The following is a 19929-nucleotide window of genomic DNA, read 5'->3' on the forward strand; positions in this document are numbered from 1 at the left end:
CAAAAACCAAAATTTATAGCTTTTAAGTGATTTCTTAAATAGGCAAAAACTTTTGTGAGACGGTCTAACTGATCGTATTTGTGAGACGGATCTCTTATTTGAGTCATCCATGAAAAAGTAATACTTTTTATGCTAAAAGTATTATTTTTTATTGTGAATATCAATAGGGTTGACCCGTCTTACAGATAAAGATCCGTGAGACCGTCTCACAAGATATCTTCTCTTTTAAATAAGTCATACATACTAAAGTGTTTTTAATCTATATATCAAACACAAAACTACTAAAAAAAATTTAATTAAAAAGCAAACTTAAAAACAATTCTTTAAGCATAATGTTTTTAAATCCAAATACTCTCAAAGTTATCCAACACAGAAACCTAGATTATTTGTGTCATTCGGAAGTGAAGGTTATAGTTTGCCATACAGCGGAAGGTAATGCCAGTCTTGAAGAGAAACAAAACCTTAGACTTCGAGGATTCAGTCTAGGAGAGCTTCTCCAATATCCGAAGGACCGGTTTTCCCCATCACGGTGCTTAAAAAATCTTTCAGCACTGTGGTCCTCTGTGCCACGAAACTGTATAGAATCACCAATAAACCACCGAGTTGAGCCAACAGAGGTTAATCGTTTTCTTCTTCTTTTCGTTACCATCGAATTCATTTGATTTTTCATATTTAGGTACTGAAATTAGGGCTTTACGCTTTGGGGTAGGTTTTTGATGAATCAGAAAGCTCGGAAGAAGGGGTAGATATCTAGCGAGCCAACTTGTAGTAAGATTTTACAATTTTATCCAACTGTGACATTTAATTTATTTATATATTTATGCAAGTTAGATAAAGTCCTTAAATATACTATAGTACCATAAGGTCTATCTTGCAACCCATAGAATTCATTAAGACGTGTATTGTATATTCTAAATTCGTTTTTAGTCGATTCAGCTGCCTAAAATAAGGATCAAGGTCGTTCGAGCTCGAGACTAGTATTTATGTTGTTAACACCAATGTTCATTTGTATAAGCATGAGGATGTTCAAACATACATATGGGTGATCATATGATGATTGCACTGAACAACCCTTATTTAAACTTTTTAAGTGGTTATCAGTTATCGAGTGGAGTAAGCCCACAATTATAATTATACACCATTAGTCTTTTGATTCGGGATAACATAGAGGTTATACGTACTAGCACTGTACTTTTATTCATTTACCGACAACACGAGGGTTGTCATGTGGCAAGGTCGGGTGTTGTTCGACATAAGTAAGAGCCGATGCATTGTAGTGGTGGATTCACCTCTCACATACGGGTATGATTATCCTATATGATCTGATGAGTTAATAGTGCAAGAAATATATGGTCAGAATATGAGTTGTGCTTTAATGAAAAATGTTTTCTTTGTTGCACACACGATTCCACTATAATCACCCAAAGATACATCATATCGTTATCGAATTCATGTACGACTCTCAATATACAAATGGTTGCAGATTTGATCGAGATATCTGAGATAAAAGAACTGTATTGTACACTAACCATAACTTATTGGTTTTTGCAGATAGTATCAAGGATACCTAGGGATCATGGGGCTATGCTACTTAGTGCTTTTACCATGATCAGATGAGTGCAATAAGATTTGAATTTTGACATTCTTGATCAACGAGTTGAATGAAAATAATTGGGCTAATTAAGGTAAGCCCGAATAAGGATAAATATTGTACTGAATTACATGAAGTTGTAAATCCACAGCTATTTGTATCTCTGAACCATTGAGACTGACAAAAATACTGAATTATGTGAATAGTCAAATTAAAGGAGTTGAATTTGATGACTAAATTTGATGTATATTAAACATATTTCTTATGAAAGAATTTATAATTGTTCCATATTTGTAAGTTGTGGAAGTTGGCTTAGATGCTAATTAAATGAGGAGAGTGCAACTGTCTAATTTTTTGAAGAAGTTCCAAAATAAGCAACTGCCAAATTGAACAGTGTAAATTTTGACCTTCAAAATTTTACTTTTCATTATATTAATGAGTTTCGTACCCTCATCCCATCGGCTTTTTTTGTTCATTGATTGGAAATATGATGAATCAGTCATCCTAAAATGTTTGATTAACAAACATGGAAAATCTAGTCAAATTGCTCAAGGAATATTCTAGAAAGATTTAGAGTCAATTAATTAAATAATGATTATTTAATTATATCACGTAAAGTCAAAAGTTGAAAATACAACATACGAGTTTTTACAATGGAAAAACACATAATCCTAGTAGAAGGGGAATTCTAGAATAGTTGAGATACTATACTTATATGTAATTCGTTCAAGTTTTGTAAAGACATTGATATGATTTATGAAATAAATTGGTTTTGGATATTTGATTACTAAGAGGTTTGTTGTTAATATTCATGTGATTATTGACGTCGGATGTTCCACGTCTCGGTCTCGACGCATCACAAAAATGAATAAGTAAGAAAAACAGTTGTGTTATCAATAGTAGGCTTACTGAATTGTAAATAACACAAAGATATTTCTTAATTTTCAGAGATTTGAGTATCTGCTACGTCATTCCTTCTTCCTTGTGGGAAGAATATTCTCTAGAAGGCTTTGAAAATTAAAACTTTTGTAACAACCCGATTCAGTAAGGCTTTATCATTGTCTACTGAAACTCTTAGTTATGCTTACTTATTTAAACAACACTGAACAGTACACTAACTGTTAGTTTACAAGTATATCGAAATGAAAGATATTACGCACAAATTGATATTTAATGCTCTGATATAATACTTAAGTGTGAGCTAAGAAATCATGAAAGCAATTGGACTATTGAAAACTGTATATTTGAACTTATGTGATGTTCTATAGAGCCTAACTTATTTACAAGTTTCTCTATTTATAGACATAGATCCAACTGCAAGTAAAATAAAATATTATATTCATTCTAAATATAATAGTCGTTAATTCTGTTTTTTCATGTCACTTCTCCTTCTGACAATTCATATATTGTTGGTAGTGCTCGAGGATTTCTGACAATTCAGAGACTGTTTGTACGAAATACTTTATCAAATAATTCAGCTTTGTAACTTTGAGTAGTCTAATTGATTCTTCAAAGCATATTACATCATTTTAGCTAAACTATCTTTTATTTCAGTTGATCTCCAGCTGTCAGATTGGTAGATATAGATATCAGTTAAGCTTCAAACAAAACTTTCAGTTTAGCTCATATTTTTAGCTCATTATCAATTTAGTTTGGCTCAGTTTATTAAATCACCAAAATTTAATCAATTTAACAATTATTTATTTTTGTTGTTTAACAAAATATGAATTATAAATATTAGATAATCGTAATATACGATAATTGTAGGTAAACTGATAAACTGGCACTATCTTTTATGAAATCTCTGTGATTGTATGAGTGTTTTCTTGACTCAGTTGACCTATTGGAAAATTATTCTTTGCTATCTTCTTTCTTCTGACTCACTTATCCTCTCTGACTAACTTTTCTATTTTAGTCAACACTAGAGTTCTTCAAAATTTCTGGAATTGAACTCAGTCGAGTAGATATTGTATCAATTTTCGAGGAGAGATCTTCATGAACTTTGTATATCTTAACTGCTAGCTCATGATTAGAGGTAGAAATTTTTCCAGAGAAAGTATGATTAGTAAGAACTTGATCCTTTTCAGTTTGTCCAGAGAGCTAAAAATGCTAATAAACTTCTTGGATAAGTGTGCCACTTTTGTTAGAAGTTTTTCTCAAAAGCTATTTAGATAGTTTGCGATGTTGAGCTGATTTCTCCGCAGATTAGTGAGACTAAAGGTGATGGAAGCAAGACTAGCAGTGATATTATCCAAAATGTAGTCTTCAGTGATGTCCAGTTCTAGAGACAGAGCAACACTTGGAATGTCCTTAACTACTATAGGTTGAAATACAACCACGGAAATATTTGGATTCGAACTAGAGGAAGGTCCTTGTTCAGTCACCTGAATCATTTGAGCTTGAAAAACTTGTTCATTTTGCAAATCATACTGAGTGATTACATCTTCAATCTCTATCTGATTTACTAACTCTTGAACAATCCCAGCCAGTAGTGTGCGCTTCACTCATCAATATTTCAACCTTGTTGACGTGTTCAACTAAGGCCACATCTCCAACTTGTTCTTGTAATTCTGCACTAGTTTCATTAGTTGATCCAGCAATGTTGAAAACTTCAACGGACTAGGGCTTGTTCTTCGACTTCTTCTTCGTGCACATCCTTACTCTGTTGTTGGACTGATTGGATCATAGTTGGCTCTGATTTCTCCACAGATTGCAATGAGCTTCTTAATTCGCAAGAAATTCATCAGATAGTCTCTTTGTTGAAGTTCTTCTACAATTACAACATTTTTTACTTGTTTCAGGAACTGCCTTTTCAAGAGAAATAATCATATTCAGTGTAGTTTTCTTCTTCAGATTCTTGGCAAATGTGATCAGTTCTGAACTCAACACATTCATCAAAGAATTCAATCTTGGTTTCAGCATACTCATTTACTTCATCCATTAATAAGTCAATTTGAGTATGAATTGGAGATGTAGACTCATTTTTTGGGGCATCAATCACTTTTTACTTTCCTTTCCAAGAAATTGGTTTTGTGTTAAAGGTGGAATCCAGTCTGACTTGGTGTACTCAATCGGTTCCTTAATCAAAACTCATTTGCGTGGATTAAGAGGTGGAGAGCAGATAGCATTGGAATAACCCTTGGAGGGACAACCACAGCTATTAGCTTCTCTGCAGACTTTTCAATTGTCTTGTCATCAGTTTTCTCATAACCACTTGTTCTTGGGACGCAGCAAGGCTCTTGAGTGGAGTAGTTCAGGTCTGGTTTTCAGAGTCTTTGAATTCTTTGGAAGAGGAGTAGAGGTGTGAGTTTCAGAATCACTGGTCATCGGGACCAGTTTTATTTTCGTTTTTGGTCGGTCTGCCTGACTTTATTCTATGATGCCTTTTTTAGTTTCAACTAGTTCCTATATTATTTCTTTCTTAAAAACCAACAGCCAGCTGTAGCGATGTTCAGGGCTTGTTCTTTCAGCCTGAGAGACATAATATTGGAGGCATTGAGGGCCTTGAACTTATGGAGGGTGACTGGGTCACTGAGATTTACTACAACATCTTCAAATAATCTTGAGAGTAGAAATGCAAACCCAGGAGGCTGCTTCTCTGATTGAATCATAGCTTTCAGAGTCTGGAAAAGAATGGTTGACCAGATGACTCTCATTCTGATTTTAATTTCTGTCATGAACATAAATTCTTAATATTAATGGCAGCAAATGAATATATCTTGGCTAACTGACACTTAACCACTACCTCAACAAGCAACTGATATTGTAACTTCATATCTTTCTTGAGAAAAGGTAGAAATCTCTTCAGAGGGTAACTGAAATAGAATAGAGAAAAAACCTTGGTCAATAAGGAGAGTCTAATCTCCTAGAGGCATGACGATCTTTCCATCATCAGTGACGACACATCTACCATATAAATTCTTTAGTTCTGGAACGTAAATTTCTAGAGAAGATATTAGAAAGACTCATAGTCTAGATGACTCGATTGACTTGAAAAATTAATAGATATCAATGTCTTTTTTGAGTAAATCCACTCAAAATCAATGGCTAGGGCATTCATGATATAAGCAGGAGTAGAAGCATCTATTTTGTTATATAATCTTCGACGAAAGAAAATAGTTAGAGATTTGAAAGTCGAAAAGAACGCAAGAGATGCAAATAGATTTTAATAGAGTTTGAAAATGGTAAAGAAAGAGCAAGATATTAACTGGTAGTTATATTGTGTGAACTTTTGTAATTCACATACAGTACATGTGATAATCTGCCTATGAACAATTTTTTAAATCAAGTAGTTAGGTCACTCTGAAAAGATTTAATGAGGAATATAATAAATCGTTAAAGATAATTATTATACGATATATCAAGTAGACTAAGAGTGTGTTTGTCGATTTGACTATATAAATAAACTGAAAATTAGCAAGACTCATAGAGTAACTGATTATTCTCTTATCAATAAGGCTTTGAGAATTACTTTCCCTGAGTGAAATAATAACACATTTAAGATAAGTCAACGAGTCCAAAAAAATTTCTAAAGCAGGAAAAATTATTCTCTGCCATTGTTTTTTGAAGATGTCTGCAGCTTGTTGCTCGGTTGAGATATATTCAAGTCTGATGTCCTTCAACACATGATCGGAATGTAACGATGACGAATGTCAATATGCTTAGTTTGATAGTGTAAAACTGGAATGTATGTGATAGCAATTGCATTCGTGTTGTCACAGAAAATTAGTGACTCTCGAGCATTGATCTCCTAGTCTCTTAATTATTGTTGAATCCATAGCAGTTGGGCACAACAACCTCCATCGGCTAAGTATTCAGCCTCTGTAGTTGATATTGTGATAGATGTTTACTTTTTTTGAAACCAATAAATCATCCCGTCTCCAAAAAACTGAAAAGATCCACTGGTACTTTTTCGATCAAGTTTATATCCTACATAGTCTGCATCAGAGAATCCAACTAAATTGAAAGATGAATCCTTAGCATACCATAATCCAACATTCTGACTTCTCTTAAGATATTTTATAATACGTTTGGAGGCTAAGAAATGAGACTGTTTATGATCAAACTAAAATCTAGCACACATACATATAACAAACATTATATCAGGTCGACTGGAACTTAGATACAATAGTGAACCTATCAAATCTCGATACATTTTTACTTAAATTGATATTTTCCCTTCGTCTTTATCAGACTTAATTGATGAACTCATGGGGGTTGATGCAGCAGAACATGTTTCTATGCCAAATCGTTTCAACAATTCTTTGGTGTAATTAGTATGACTAATGAAATTATATTGTCTAATTGTTTGACTTGCAAACCAAGAAAGAATGTCAATTCTCCTATCATGGTCATATCGAATTTGTCATGCATTGTTTTAGCAAAATTTTCGTAGAGTTTGAATTAATGGAACATAAAATAATATATTCAACATAAATATGAATTGACAATATATGATCTTTTTTACAAAAAATGAATAAGGACTTATCGATTGAACCTGTTATAAAACCATGATCAATAAAAATTATAAAAGTGTCATACACTTTTTCTTGCTATTGAGCATTTAGAGATGCACTATTTATATCCATTTTGTGAACTTCGAAGTTCTTGTAGGCATCATATGCAAGAAAAATTCTGATTGTTTCCAGTCTTGTTACTGGTGCAAAGGTCACATCAAATCTATGTCTTCTTCATGTCTAAAGCCTTGAGTAACTAATCTAGCCTTGTTTATGATCATAGACACATCTTCATTCCATCTTCATTCAATTTGTTTCTATATATCCATCGAATTTTGATGACTGGTGGATGTGTTGGTCTTGGAACCAAATGTCATACTTTGTTTTTGTCAAACTTACTTCTTCTTGCATTGCTTCTATCCAACTATTGTCCATCAGTGCGTCATTAATTCTCTTAGGCTTCAGATGTGAGATAAAACCAACATGTAAGAAATCATTTAACATATGTTTTATTATCATTAGCAGGGCAGAGGGGTTTCCAATTACCAGTGAGGGTGGATGCTTCTTACTCCATCTATATTATGGACCCGAAGGGTAATTATTAATATTGTTTGGAGTAGGATCAAGTTGATTTACCTCAGTTGGGCTCTCATGAGTCTGGTTGTCAAAATTTTGATATCATCAGTTTGGTTCAAATCGACTTGGTTACGATCAGTCCGGTCATAAAAATGGTTGATATCTTCAATCTAATTTCTCATATCAGTTGGGTCGGTTTGCTTGTCTGTCAACTCTATTTTCATCAAAAACAACATGCACAGTTTCTTCAACATTTAAAGTTATTTTGTTAAAAACTTTAAAGGTCTTACTACAAAATATCCAAGAAAAATACCAACATTTGATTTAGCATCAACATAGTCAAATGATTTTCACTATTATTATGCATGTAACATGTGCATCCAAAAATGTGAAAATATAATAGATTAAAATACACTCGTTCAATATCTCATATGGAGTTTTACCATATTTCTTATTGATCATTGTTCTATTCTTAGTGTAGTATGAAATGTTGATAGCTTCTGCCCAAATCTTTTTAAGATTCTTGAATCAGCAAGCATAGTTCTAGGAGCTTCTTTCAAGGTTCTGTTCCTTATTTTGGCTACTCCATTTTGTTAAGGAAATCGAGAAGCTGAGTATTCATGACAAATTACCTATTCTGACAAATAGGAATCAAGAGTTTTGTTGATAAATTCAGTTTCTCGATCACTTCTGATCTTGATTATTTAACTTGATTTCTCATTTTTTATGCACTTAAGAAATTTAATCAGTTGGGTACTACTGCAATATTTACAACTTAAAAATATAACTAAATTGAGAAAAATCATCAATAATAACAAGATTACATTTCAGTCTCCCTAAGCTCGTCATAGGAATTGGACTAAATAAATATATGTGCAAGAATTCTAAGCATCTAGTTGTTAGTTTGTTAGATTTGTTTTTGAAACTAGATCTCATCTGCTTACCTAACTAACTTGTATAATAGACATGATTCTTGACAAATTTTAAGCCAAGAAAGCCATCGACCAAACTCAGTTTACGCAAGTTGTTGATAGATCTAAAATTAAGACAATTTAGCCTTTTATGACATAACTTCTGTTATCCTGATTAACAGTCATAAAACATGTCGATGGGGCTATATAGTTATTATCCTAGTCAATCTTATAGGTTTTGTCATTTCTAATTCTTGACAGTAGAGTTTTGTTGTTGGAATCCTTAATCAAAAAGATATTTTTTTTATCAAATTCAACCAAATAGTCATTACCACAGAGTTGACTGGTATTAATTAGATTGTAGCACAAATTTTCAACAAGTAAAACATCATTAATGATAATGTTTTCATGAGTAATTTCTTACCCACGGTTTTACCATTTTCATTGCCACCAAAATTGATTATGGGACCTTCATATTTGATCAGTAGTGTTAACAGTTGGGTTTTATCAATCATGTGCCTTTAATATCCATTGTTCAAGTAACAAAGTGATTTCTTCAGTGATTCTTCTCCTTTAATCTACAATCACAAGTAAAATTCCACTGGTACCCAATCCTACTTGGGTCCAAACGACATTAGTCCCTCAGAAATCCACACTTGGATCAGTTTGACAGACCGACCTCTTTGTTTGTTCTGAAAGGGTTGTGCATAAACATGTGTGTATATTGCTATGTGTGAATTAAAAACATGTTTTTTACCTTTTCTATCTTCACTAGTCAACTTGTAAACTCTTCTGAACAGGCTTGCGGTTATGGTATCGGTAGGACTTACTATTCACTGAATTATGCCTTACTGAACCGAATCTGTTATCAAAATAGTTAGGCTTTGCATTAGAATCTCGGGTTTGTAACCAATACAAAATTTTTTGTCTTTATTCATGTAAGGTTCAAAATGCGATAATGTAATCCAACTGCATGCAAATTTAGAGAAAATGAAAAATGGCTAATTAAATTATTTTAATTGCATGAAGTAATTATGGTAGGCATGTTTACACGAGTAAAAAGTGGTTTTCTACTAGAATGCATAAAACTGTGTTTTAAAGGCTATTCGAGACGCGATCGAGGAACAGAGACCGGGGACCACGAAGGGAAAAATAATTGTTTATTATTATTTAATATATGGTATAGTTTAAACGGTACTTTCAAAAATGAACTTTTTATGTGTTTTTACGCGCTGAGTCGTATTTTAGATCGGTATTCAATTTTTGAGCCAAAATAAGGACTTTTTCGGAACTCGGTTAATATTTTTGAAAAGTATCGTAAACAAAATATTTTAATTACTATCTAATAAGTATAATGAGCCTATTATAATATAATTAATGGGCCTAAACTTGTATCAACTATTTTATATCAAACAAGGCCCCAAAACCCCATGAAACTCACGCCCACTCTTCAAGAGACCTAGGATTTCTCCATCAGCACACAAACACACACATCACACATTTTTTTGAGATCAATTCACGTAAGTTTTGAAGGAATTCAGCAAGGTCATCTCTCCTGTCAACGTTCCTCGCATCGCAAATCGTTTGACAAAACTAGAGCTTTCATATTTTAAAACTCTTGCTTATGATGCACAAAGGGACTGTCATGGTAGGGTTACTAGAAGAGAAGTTTTTCCACATGTTTAAGAGTCCTTAGATGCATGTTTAAGGGATGGACAAGATGGGGTGACATGATGAACGAAAATTGGGTTTGCATGGAACTAGGGTTTTAAACTTTGCTTCCTAGGAGGGCACGGCTCTTACCTGCTGTAGGGACATGTTCAAGGGTCCTAAGAGAGGCTATGCATGAGGGCTAATTCGAAGGCTAGGGCTGAAACACGATTATGGATGAGACGCGCAAGGTTAGGTCACGGTTTGAGGCCTGCGAGGGTATAGCTTTTTAAGTTTGATCCAGCAAGGTCCAAAGGATTTGGTCATGGTCCTAGGATGGTGAGCTAGAGTCTGGTTGGGTCGGCCATGGGCTAAGGTCGAAGGAACTAATGGTTGGTGCAAGCTACGGTTTCGAATAAGATAGTACAAAAATTCAACGGCTTATCTAGGCTTGTTCAAAGATTTTAATTGGCTTTATTTGGGTTGTATAGTGGTTAGGTGTTAATAAGTTATGGTTCAAGTTAGGTTAAGTTTCGAGTCGATTCGGGTTAAAACCGAGACATGCGATTATGCTATTAAAACAAATTGGAAAATTAATCGAGGAACGTAAGTCTACATCTAAGAAATATTTATGATTGTATTTTAAGGTGTTATGTTAAGCTTGGATGGATTCAGATCGTCGTTTTAAGATATAAGGATAAATTGGGAAAGTTGAGGTTTCAGGGCCAAAGCGGTCATTTTACACCTGAAAAATGTTAGACGTCCTGGCATTGATGTTGTAATAAATGATAAAATGTTTATGAAATTTTATAATGAAATGTTAATGTTAAAAGACGTGTTGCATGCTTGATTTAAAAAGAAATATATATGTATATATATGCATGGATTTTTATAAGCGATGAAAATAATGAAAGATTGAAGGAGGTGACTTGATTGTGATATAAAAAGATATGATTGGGGATATCGTGAGGGAAAAAGCCTCAGAGGGAGCCCGACGATCGTATTTCCATCAAAATGATATGATGATATGTAAGGTCAAAGCTCAGTTGACGGCTAAGAGTGTCGCTGATGCCCCCGCCACCCTGTACCATGGTTATACGTAGATGGATCCATCGACCTACAGCTGAAACGAAGTCATAATTAACGAGCTGAATTCAATAAAAAGGAAAACGTATACGTATATGATGAAAGAAAAATGTTTAAAGTTATGCATGTTCATGAAAAGTTATTTTATTAAAAGTATATTTTACTGTTGCTTGTGAATGTATATGTATTACTTGTTATCATGGTTAAGGATTACTAAGTTAATAGATTCACTAGGTGTGATCGATGCAGGTGAGCATGATGTTGTTAATGATGGAGGACTTGATGGTTGAACTAGCTGGACTGATGGTGCACATAACCCGAAGACCTTTGCTAATTTTCCGCATTTATATGATTAAGATTATTTTAAAGATTTTATGACTTTATGCTTTGAGTGGTTTTGAGAAATTTAAGAGCTTATACTCTATTTTGAAAATTGCTACTTTTAGGTTTGGTTGATGATTTACGATTTTATGTTTGAAATTGCAGTTTTGGATTTTCAAATAATTAGTTGGTGAGTTTATTTTAAATGGTGTAAAAAAATTTAAAGGTATATATATGTATGTATTCATTTCGTCCGACGCAAGTTTTAAGAAGAAAAAAAAATTTCTAGAACATTTTTTTAAAAAAAAACGAGTAGTGGACGTTTCAATTCGTCTGTTCAACAGGTTTTTCAATTTGATGGATAGGCTCCTGATATTCATATACCGTATCGGACTTAAGAAATTGAATGTATTTCCCTTTGTACGTTAATTTTTGGTTTGGTACTTTGTTATGTAGTGCTTTAATGTTTATTTAAATCGAGACCTAGTCTTGTCTCCTGATATTTTAGTAACTCTTGCTTTTTCACTAGACTGACTGATGACTTGTTCTAGAGCTTGATTGTTCCCAGTTAGGCTCAGTATTCTTGTCAAGCATTACTGATTTATTAGCCTTGATTTCCTCGAATGATTGAAAAAGTCTTTTTTACACATTTATCATACGTGTAATGTTATGATTAAATCATCTTGTGTAAAATCAACTAAAATCGAATACCTCTTCACTGGTAGATTCTTGCTAAACATCAGTCATGAGGCACTAAAATTCTTCTACATCACTCTTACTGATTGAACTCTCTGGCTCAGATGAATTAGAATCAGAATCTGCCTACTTGGCCATACTGTTATCGACCTCTAGATCTTTCTTGTTATGTTTTTTCTTGAATGATCGCTTGTCATCTTTAGATCTTTTCTTTTTGACAAAGGACCGTATATCCTTATCATGTGATCTATTATCATCTCTCTGGATCTTTGGGCAGTCAGCTATGAAACGACCAACATTTCCACAATTGAAACATCAGCTGTCTCCATTAGAAGATTCTCTTTTGTGATGCGATATTTTGCGAGAGCTTTGAAATTTTCCTTGATTTTTCCTCTGAAATTTGTCAAACTTCTTCACAATTAGTGAGAAGACATCTTCACTAAACTGTTCAGTTTATTTGTACTTAAAAACTGATGGCCCCATTTTTGTAGCAGCCAAGGATTTTGTCAGTTGGGTGTAGACTGTTCACCATTTCTTGATTCTAATTCAAACTCATAAATCTTGATATCAGCGAATAGATCATGTAGTTCCAATTTGTTTAGATCTTTAGATTCTCTATTGCCATGGTTTTGAAATCTCATTCCCTTGGAAGTCCTCTCATCACTTTCAAAACAAGTTCTCGATTGTTGTATAATTTTCCAAGCGCACTTAGCTCACTCACAATGCTACTGACTCTTTCAAGTCTGACATAGACTCTCCAGACTTCATCTTGATGTTATCAAACTTTTGTATCGCGATAGATAATTTATTCTCTTTAGTTTGAACTATTGCCCTTACATAGTTGAATCGATTTATCCCATATTTCTTTGGCAGATTTGCACATCTTGATCTTTCTTAATGTATTTTTGTCCAAATTTTTGTACAGTATGTCTTTAGCCATATTGTCCAAGTTTGCTTATTTTTTATCCTCACTCGTCCATTCAGCTTTGAGCTTTCCAATCATCTGAGATGCACCATCAATAACCGCAATAGTTGTATTATCCTTCATTATAGTCATTGTGCAGCTAGGTGAGCCTACATTCTGATTTTCCAATAATCAAAATCCTCTTTGGAGAACATGAGAATCTTACTGAGTGAAGTCATTATATATACAGTATTAAGAAATGAGAATTAGCCTCGCTCTGATATCACTTATTAGGGTCGGGTGATTGGTTAGAAGGGGGGATAAATAAAAAAAATTACACTAGTTTGTCCGAAATTTGGTTCGATTAACAGCTTTGAATTTTGTAATTCGCCAAGTCAATGTCAATTGGCTAATCAAATAAGTTCTGTGTGGAATGAAGTTAGACTGCAGATTGAACACTCAAAAATGGCTAAGTAAGAAAAACAGTTAGGTTATCAAGAGTAGGCTAACTGAAATATAAAAAACACAAAGAAGTTTCTGTATGTTCGGATATTTGAATAACTATTACGTCACCCCTCCTTCTTTGTGGGATGAATGTTCACTAGAAGACTTTAGAAATTACAACTTTTGTAACAACCAGATTCAGTAAGGCTTTGTCACTGTCTAACTGAAACTCTTAATTTAGCTTACTTACTTAAACAACACTGAACAGTACACTAACTGTCAGTTTACAAGTATTTTGAAATGAAAAATATTAAGCACAAAGCGATCTTTAATGATCTGATATAATATTTAAGTGTGTGTTAAGAAATCTTGAAAATAGTTGGGGTATTTAAAGCCTGGATATTTGAACTTATGCGATGATTCTAGGGAGCCAAACTGATTTACAAGCTCTTCTATTTATAGATTTGGATCCAATGCTCAGTAAAATTAAATACTATATATGTTTCAAATATGATAGTCGTTAATCTCATCTTTTTCATGTCACTGGCTATAATGGCCCGAAAATTCGTGTTTGAAAATTTGCGGAAAAATTTAAAATTTTCTTTTTAAAATAATTAAAATGCCTCATTCACGAAATAAACTGATAATTCAAGTTTAATGTTCAAAATAGCAGCGGAAGAAATTATTGCTCCCAAAATAACAAGTTAAAGTAATCCAACAACTGATAAAAATGTTTGAGCATAAAAATGGCAAATGCTGTAAATGAGGTCCTCGGGTTCCACTACTGCCGACCCAAGCTGGCTCACTGGTCCCCGCCCTCGGTCTCGACCTCATAAGTACCTACAACAATAAAGTTTAGTGAGTCTAAAGACTCAGCATGCATATATTGTAAATAACGAGTAAATAATATAATAAAATTGCATGGGATAAAATATCATGTCATGAGGCATAACGTGAAAATAACTTATCATGAGCAATTATAATACGTGCATAACTGACTGAAAATCATAAGTGAAATGTTTGCTCCATAGAGCCCTGTAATGAAATAGCATGTCATAAATTTTCTGTTGAGATTATGTTCTACGCAAGTGGCCACTGCACGAAACTGAACTGCACTGAACTGACCGGTAACTGGAGATCGGGTGAAATAATAATCGTCTGATCAGACTAATGCCACAATATACTGGATGGAACTGAACTGAACTGACCGGTAACTGACGACCGGGTGATACAATAATCCCATGATAGTGAAATGGCCACAAGCAATATCGCATAAATCTCAAAAATAAATATTTTATATTTTTATGCACGTAATATAATTAAATGGCATAATTAAATATCCTGTATTATTTTACCACATGGATTGTATCGTTTCCTAGGCTCGCTGCGACCTAAAATATAACGTGAAAATATGCAAATGATTTAACTTGACCAAACCATGTAATTAAATCTCAAAAAATGGCACCATTACGCCTAACGACTTAGTATTTAAGCATGACTCTGTGCCAACCCGAACCGACACCGAACCATCATATAATCATGATTAAAATACGCCTAAAATGATGAAATAATGCTCCTAAATTTACAGTACTCGAAATTTAGTGAAGGGATGCCAAAAACATGAAACGCTTTTTCGAGAGTCATTTTGGCACCTTGCACCGTAAATTCTCGTACGACCTCAAACTGATCCGAATCACAAACGGCCAAAAACATGACCTTCTAACTCGATGAGGCACTGTCCAGTCCAAGGCCATAGGCTAGAAGCCAACCAAGAACTCAAACGAGCCTCCAAACCAAACCACCACTTGCTGTCCACAAAATACAGCAGCCGTGTCTTTGCTTCCTTGTGTCGGTTTCGAGACTACCAAGATTCTCACCACCACCAAACTCGAAAGTTACACAAGCAGAATTCGAAAGGGGCGAAGGGGCTGTGCATGTGTTTTGATTTAAAAACTGATTCCGCCATGGACCAAGCCTTAAAAAGGCGACTTGGTCACGTCTTAGACATGATAGGGAAGTGTTCTAACCATTGCTAAAGGCCCCTAGGGTAGCCAAGATCAGAAACTCCCTCCCTTGACAGCAACTATACAAATCGAGACTCAAAGGGACACATTTGGGGTGTTGCTGTCACATGCGAATTTCCAGCGTGTATGGGACTGAACGAATGGACCAACATGGTCTTGACACACCCTAGTACATGTCTAGATGCAGCCTTGGGAGCCTGGACACGAGCCAACCTGTAACTCAACAAAAACAGCAAAAACCGTGAGGCATAGAGTGAAGCCAACAAAATCTGCACTACTTTTTTGAAAATGATTTGACAATATTTAGGTTTCTGCCTATTAAATCATGCACGTGATAAGTTTTAAAATATTAATATTACTTGATTGAAGAGTGAAAGGAAATATAAACATGCCTTGGTTCGTTTTGAATGGAAAACGAACGAATCGACGACGCGGCGCGGAGAAGACGGAGTGCACTTTTTCTACCTAGTTTTCCTTCGACTTTCCTCTTGCTTTCTCTAACTTTCTCACGGTTTGTACACTGAATTGCTCTCAGATTTCGGTGAGGAGGGAGAGGGGGAGATGGTTAGGAGAGTGAGGGGAGGGGTTGCAATATAAAAGGGATGGCAAGACCAAGTCTTGCTCTCTTTGAATTTGAAATGGTTGGATATTCAAAAATGATTGTTGGAGGGATAGATGCGGTGCAAATGATCGATCTTCATGGCTAGATATAGGTTGATTATTAACTAAATGGTGATCAAAATGAAAGGATTATCCTACTAATAAATAACAAGGAAAGGGTCAAAGGTGATGAGTTGTTAAAGAATATCTACATCACTAAGGGGGTGGCCGAAATTTGGTTAATAAATGGAGGGGAAATATTGCTTAGTTAGTGTATTTTAAACCTTTAGAGCCTTATCTATCCTTTAAATAATTTAGTGAATTAACACATTAATTATGGAACCTAAATGAACTTATTTCCTACATACCTCAAGTTACTTTAATAATTCCTTAAACCTCCATATAACTTAAATTAACTTACTAGTTAACTAAAATAAACTCTGGGAATGTTTTCTTAATTTTAAATTTTATCTCAAAACTCCAACTCCAGTCCGGCCTTACTGAAATGATAAAAATTTAAACTACTGCATAAAATAATTAACTTTAAAGAAAAGCATTTAAATACTCATGCAATAAAATCATTTTAATTTAAAATACTAGAATTATACATGAGTTATACGTAGTCTAATTTACGGGTTCTACAACTCTCCCCCACTTAAAAGAAATTTCGTCCTCGAAATTAAAACTTACCGAATAACTCGGGGTACCGACTCCTCATCTCTGGCTCAGACTCCCACGTAGCTTCCTCCTCTGAATGGTTGAGCCATTTGACTTTCACTCGCTTAACTAGCTTGTTCCGAAGCTTCTTCTCCTGTCTGTCTAAGATCTGCACTGGTCTCTCCTCATAAGACAGGTTCGGAGTAAGCTGCAACGGCTCAAAGTTCAAGACATGCGAAGGATTCGCCATGTACTTCCTCAGCATGGAGACATGGAACACATTGTGTACTCCGGCCAGATTCGGCGGAAGAGCCACACGATAAGCTAACGTCCCAACTCTAGTCGAGAATCTCAAATGGTCCAATGAATCTCGGACTGAGCTTTCCTTCTTCCCAAATCGCATGACACCCTTCATAGGTGCTATCTTCACGAAGACATGGTCGCCAACGGAAAACTCTAGGTCTCTCCTCCTCTGATCTGCATAACTTTTCTGTCGACTCTGAGCAGTCCTCATCCTATCACGGATCTTGACTACTACACCGGTAGCCTGCTGAATAATCTCCAGACCCAACTCTGATCTCTCCCCTACTTCGTCTCAATGAACAGGAGATCTGCACTTGCGGCCATATAGTGCTTCATACGGAGCCATACCAATAGACGACTGAAAACTGTTGTTATAGGTGAACTCTACCAATGGCAAGTTCGACTCCCAACTCCCGGAGAAATCAATGATGCAAGCACGGAGAAGATCCTCCAAAATATGAATAACTCGCTCTGACTGCCCATCTGTCTGAGGATGGAAAGCTGTGCTAAACAGCAACTTTGTACCCATAGTCGAATGCAAACTCTTCCAAAATGAGGAAGTGAATCTGGGATCTCTGTCAGATACGATAGAAACTGGAATACCATGAAGTCGGACTATCTCCCGGATGTACAACTCTGCATACTGAATCATGGTGAAAGTCGTCTTAATAGACAAGAAGTGCGCTGATTTGATAAGACGATCTACAATCACCCAGATAGCATTTGATCCTCTGACTGACTTCGGCAATCCGGTCACGAAGTCTATGGTAACATTCTCCCACTTCCACTTGGGAATGGGAAGAGGCTTGAGCAAACCTGCTGGTCTCTGATGCTCTGCCTTCACTAACTGACAAGTCAGACACTCGGATACAAAACGTCTGATATCCTTCTTCATCCCTGGCCACCAATACAACAACTGCAGATCTTTGTACATCTTCGTACTCCCAGGGTGAATGGAGTACGGGGACATGTGGGCCTCTGATAGAATATCTGCTCGAATAGAACCACTGCTAGGAACCCACATCGTGTCTCGGTATCTCACAATATCGTCGCTGACTGAATACAAGACACTGCCCTTGGCCTCATCTCTCTGCTTCCACTTTGCTAACTGTTCATCTGCTGCCTGACCACTGCGAATACGGTCAATAAGGGAAGACTGGATCATCAAAGTAGATAGACGAGGAACTCTACCTTGAGGATATGACTCTAGATCAAACCTCTGCATCTCAAGCTGAAGAAGTCTCGAAACTGTCAAATGAGCCATCACTGCGACTTTTCTGCTCAATGCATCCGCAACTACATTAGCTTTACCCGGGTGGTAGCTAATGTCACAGTCATAATCATTCACAAGCTCCAACCAACGCCTCTGACGCATGTTCAACTCCTTCTGCGTAAAGAAATACTTGAGGCTCTAGTGGTCGGTAAAGATCTGGCACTTCTCTGCATACAATAATGCCTCCAAATCTTCAGGGCAAATACTACGGCTGCCAACTCTAGATCATGGGTAGGGTAGTTCTTCTCATGGATTTTCAGCTGTCGAGAAGCATATGCTATCACTTTCCCATGCTGCATCAACACCGCGCCTAAACCGAGCTTCGAAGCATCGGTATACAAAACAAAATCTCCGGGCCCTGACGGCATGGCCAAAACTGGTGCTGAGATAAGAGCTTGCTTCAAAGTATCGAAGCTATTCTGACATTCATCGCTCCACACAAATTTAGCATTCTTCTTGATCAATGATGTGAGTGGAACGGCAATAGAGGAGAATCCCTTAATGAACTTCCGATAATATCCTGCTAGCCCAAGAAAACTGTGGATCTCTAATGCATTCTGCAGCACAACCCAATCTCTGAGTGCGGCAACTTTCGCTGGGTCTACCTCAATACCACTGCTAGAAACAATGTGGCCTAAGAACGCCACCTTCTCTAACCAAAATTCGCACTTACTGAACTTTGCGAATAACTTGTGCTTCTGCAAGGTCTGTAGCACTGTGGTTAGATGTCTGCTGTGATCCTCCTGATTCTTGGAATAGACGAGAATGTCGTTTATGAATACTATCACAAACTGGTCAAGCAACGGCTGAAATACGCGATTCATGAGATCCATGAAGATCGCTGGCGTATTCGTCAGACCGAACGGCATAACAAGGAACTCATAGTGGCTATAACGAGTCCTAAAAGCAGTCTTGGAAACATCATCATCTTTCACCCTCAACTGGTGATAACCGGAACACAGATCTATCTTGGAGAATACCGAAGCTCCCTGCAACTGATCAAATAGATCCTCAATCCGCGGAAGTGGGTACTTGTTCTTCAATGTAACCCTGTTCAATTCCCGGTAATCAATGCAAAGTCTCATCGTGCCATCCTTCTTCTTCACAAATAAGACTGGCGCACCCCATGGTGAAAAACTCGGGCGAATGAACTCCTTATCTAGAAGTTCCTGAATCTGCTTCTTAAGCTCTGCCATCTCTGTCGGTGCTAGTCGGTACGGTACTTTGGAGATCGAAGCCGTACCTGGCATAAGCTCAATATAAAACTCCACCTCTCTCTCGGGTGGCATACCAGAAACGTCCTCAGGAAAAACGTCTAAGAAGTCTCTAACAATCGGAACATCTGCGTCTGACTGACTGGGTGCCTCGGGGACAGATATAAAAGTTGCTAAAAACGCCCGACACCCTCTATGCATGAGCTTCCTAGTCTGGACATAA

The 19929-nt window shown here is 36.0% G+C and overlaps 1 long non-coding RNA gene across 1 annotated transcript; it reads left to right on the forward strand.

Moving 5' to 3' along the window:
* The first annotated feature begins 351 nt into the window (after positions 1 to 351).
* Positions 352 to 1802, forward strand: LOC142556636 (uncharacterized). The gene is made up of 3 exons (XR_012822663.1): positions 352 to 617; positions 710 to 768; positions 1552 to 1802. It is a non-coding gene; the product is annotated as an uncharacterized LOC142556636 (long non-coding RNA).
* The last annotated feature ends 18127 nt before the right edge of the window (positions 1803 to 19929 follow it).

The sequence above is a fragment of the Primulina tabacum genome, chromosome 9, assembly GCF_025594145.1.
Source record: "Primulina tabacum isolate GXHZ01 chromosome 9, ASM2559414v2, whole genome shotgun sequence".
Classification (NCBI taxonomy): domain Eukaryota; kingdom Viridiplantae; phylum Streptophyta; class Magnoliopsida; order Lamiales; family Gesneriaceae; genus Primulina; species Primulina tabacum.